At 47.3% G+C, this 3,716-nt stretch overlaps 1 pseudogene; it reads right to left on the bottom strand.

Moving 5' to 3' along the window:
• Window positions 1-270: 270 nt before the first annotated feature.
• LOC142582037 (uncharacterized) lies at window positions 271-1,070 on the bottom strand (annotated as a pseudogene).
• Between the last annotated feature and the right edge of the window lie 2,646 nt (window positions 1,071-3,716).

The following is a 3,716-nucleotide window of genomic DNA, read 5'->3' as shown; positions in this document are numbered from 1 at the left end:
CAATAAGAGTGACATACTCATCTCAAAATTGCACACATGTTGTAACTCAACTTTATTACAGCAGCCACACAAAATAGTGTCGTTGACAGTGAGACTCCACAGAACAGAAAAAGAAAGCTGGCACCAAAGCAACGTTGAAAGCATTGTGCTTCAGACATGTGTGCAGTTAAGCACTAAACATATAAAAACATGACAGCTATTACGAACAATCACTTCTACAGGGGTAAAGGCAATCTGGAAAGCATAATGCCATATGTTTGAGACAGTACTTCAGTGATGTGGCCTCAGGTACTCATTTAGACTAGGTGGGTGTAGTTCAAAGTACTGAGACACCTGGCTGCCGTACGAACACGCGTGACAGTTAGTAAGAATAGTGGCTGCTTTGTACATGCGAGTGACTTCTTGTCGCAGCAATTTTGATTTTTTTTAAAATCCAGAAACGCAAATTCACTGATCACCTTCCCAAATCCCCATTCAACAGCCTGGCGAACACGACTCATGCTAGTGTTGAATGCCAACTGCGTTGTTGTCAGCGAAGAGCCGCCACAGGGCTTCATCAAGAGTGGCTTCAGTGGGTACGCAGGATCGCCGTATATGACGAACTGGTGGGGCCCCACCAACTTTTCCAGTTTCGCATAGAGGCCACTGCTCTGGAGTATCCCTGCAACAACAACAACAACAGAAAATGAATTCAATTGACTAACAAAATGAGACAACATCGGTCATGTTAAAATTAGTACTTTAGGTAAACATTTGCCTCACCAACTATTCCTCAAGGGGTCAAGAAAGCTATGTAATAGCAAGTGTGAACATATGCGGAAAACTATCAAACATATCAAAGTGAAAAGGGAGGAGAACAAGGCTCAGGTTGGCACCAAAGCAATTTTTGCCCGTACTTACCTTCCTGAACATATATTTATAAAAGAGACAAGCCATTCCAGGTACCCGACTGTCTCTTAAAAATATCAATGCAAAGTTCTTTCACACAAGACACAGGGCAACCTACCTACATCATGCCGCCTTCCAGGATAAGGGCCGTCAAGTTGGCACACAATGCCATTGGGACACATCACCGACTAGTACTTGAGCATGTGCATCCGCTTATTGCCAGAAAAATAATCGCGTTGGTTCCTTTTGGGTCGGCATATGGGGCGTGCCGTGCCGTCGATAAATGCCCAGCGGTTTGTCAGCGCTGCACCACAGTTCCGGATGGCCTGCAAGACAAAATTAAATGTGGTCAAAGCGCAGGCTGTAGTTAAGCGTAAAATGGTATCTGTTCTTTCAATAACTTTTCTTACATAGAACCCTCTGTCGTAGATTATATCGCCCATAATGTATACGTACTTAAGTGAAATCTTGTAGCTTGAAATACACAACCTGCACTGATCACGTGTAACGAAGTCTACATGGATATTTTATGCGAACCTTGCTGAGGTGATGTGCCGTTCGACCTAAACTGAAGAGACTAAGATTTCAAAATAATTTTTCGAACAATATGTCGATTACGTGTGACAGATATAACTGCTTTATAGATGTCTTATGTGCGAATATGAGTAGTTCCAGTAATCGCAATGCTCCCGCTTGTTATGGCTATTGTCTTCTCCATTTTATACCGGCACATGTCAACGGCTTGTGAATTTGTAACTTTCTTATTCCCATCTACCGCTGCAACTTTAGTCCTCAATAAAACAGAAAAGCTGAAATAACAGTGAAAACAAGGCACAGTACCATACATGGACAAAAAAGAATGACGTTGTGTAAACAGACAGCAAAAACATCTGTTCTTGTTTCTGTTCAGTACCAGCACGAGGCTAGAAAGAAAATAAACAGTCAACTTACATTTGCAAACTCTCCAAGGGTGGCAGGACACAGCCAGTCATGGTTGTTGCAGTCTTCAAGCAGATGATGAAACTCGCTTACGATGTAGAAAATAACTTCTGACGCCACACTCGACATCACAGATGAATGCCTGCCGAATATAGTTTCGAGATCACACCACCTGTTTGGGTAGGCAAGGCGTCGAAGCGTAATACACAACGCCTCCCAACCGCGCACAGTCACATTTTGAGCACTCTTCACGGTCTCAGGCAGTTTAAGAGCACGAAACAAGTTATCGAAATCCTCTTTCTCAAATCTAAATTGCTGCCTGAACAGTGAGGGCTCTATGTTGTCAATGTCGAGCAGCCCGCGCTGCGACCGATAGCAAAGCAACTCCGACGTTCTCTCGTGCCTGAAGTGGTACCCCAAGTCGTCCAATGAACCTTTCAGAAGCTCTCGCTGCGTTTTTGTCATCAACAGGTCATCTATTTCATTCCAGGACAACGTTGACAGCAGGTAACTCTTGCACAACACACTTCCAGACATTGCTGAAACAATGATCGGCACGCATCAATGCACAACACCATGACAACACTGGCTTGGCTGAAATACTCATCTTGGATTGAATTGGCTGCCGCAGTGTTCATACTTCCCGATAGATGGAGCTACGTGGTCCCTCTTGTCGCGCGTCACGTACGTGTAGCTAAAAGCGTTTCAGAGAGCGTGCACGTAAAGTACGTAGGCTTTTCACGTTTGCGTACGTGAAGCCTCTACGTACATGTAACTAAAACTGTCTAGTTTTAGTACTGCGTACGTAGCGTACGCAACGGCGTTGCGTACGTAAGATCGCTACGTTCTGCAAAGTGCGCATGTCCAGAACGCAACACGAACGGTGCGTGATGCGTATGCGGCCGCTGCGTACGCACGCATCCGATTCTTGCGTGCGTACGTAGGGAGCCTTGCGTGCTGCGCTCGTGGTTCTTGTTTGTTCGGGAGAGCGCGAGACAAAAGAGTTTCCCACAATAGCAGCGTCAAAGACGACCAGCGGAAGGATGTACTTTTCAGTGGCCTACGATATGGCTTTGCTGCGTGAAGTGAACGCGAAGAAGCCATTCCCGGGTCCTGTACGGTGGGAATGCATAGCAAAAATAGGAAATTTGTTTTTGAGACCTGCCGTGGTTGCTCAGTGGCTATGGTGTTGGGCTGCTGAGCACAAGGTCGCTGGATCGAAGAACCAGATGAATCTGTTTGATAGGCGCGGTTGTTGAAGAGCGGTTTCGCGGCAGCTTGGCCAACGTCGTTCTCTTCTTTCTTCTGGTTGTCTGCGCGGCAGGCGTGGTTCATGACAGCTTGTGACATTTCCCCGCTGGCAGACGAAGCCCGCCGGGCGAGTCAGTCATCTCGTGGGTTGTAACGCCTCAGACGCGCGACGTGCGTCACTTCAGCCTTGGCCGAGCGTCGTCCACTGCTCGTGAGACGCGCAGTGCGGTAGTTTACTTCGCTGAGGCGCTCCAGGATAACGTAAGGGCCGTCGTAGTGGGCGAGAAACTTCTGGCACAAGCCACGCTTCCGCAACGGCGTCCAGAGCCACACAAGGTCACCAGGATCGAAGTAAACGTGGCGGTGACGCCCGTCATAGCGGATCTTGGACCGGTTCTGCGATGCTAGGGTGTGTAGCCTAGCGAGGCGTCGCGCTTCTTCTGCTCGACATAGGATCTCATCAATTGATTCGTTGTCATGAGCGAAGTAGGGAAATATGGTGTCGAGGATGTAGCGCGGCGGACGAACATACAGAAGGAAAAATGGTGAGTAACCAGTGGTCTCGTGTCTCGCGGTATTGACGGCATAGGTAATAAAAGGCAAGATATTGTCCCAATTCTTGTGTGCTGAATCGACGT

This window comes from Dermacentor variabilis, chromosome 5, assembly GCF_050947875.1.
Source record: "Dermacentor variabilis isolate Ectoservices chromosome 5, ASM5094787v1, whole genome shotgun sequence".
NCBI lineage: Eukaryota > Metazoa > Arthropoda > Arachnida > Ixodida > Ixodidae > Dermacentor > Dermacentor variabilis.
This window is presented reverse-complemented; position numbering and strand designations above follow the sequence as displayed.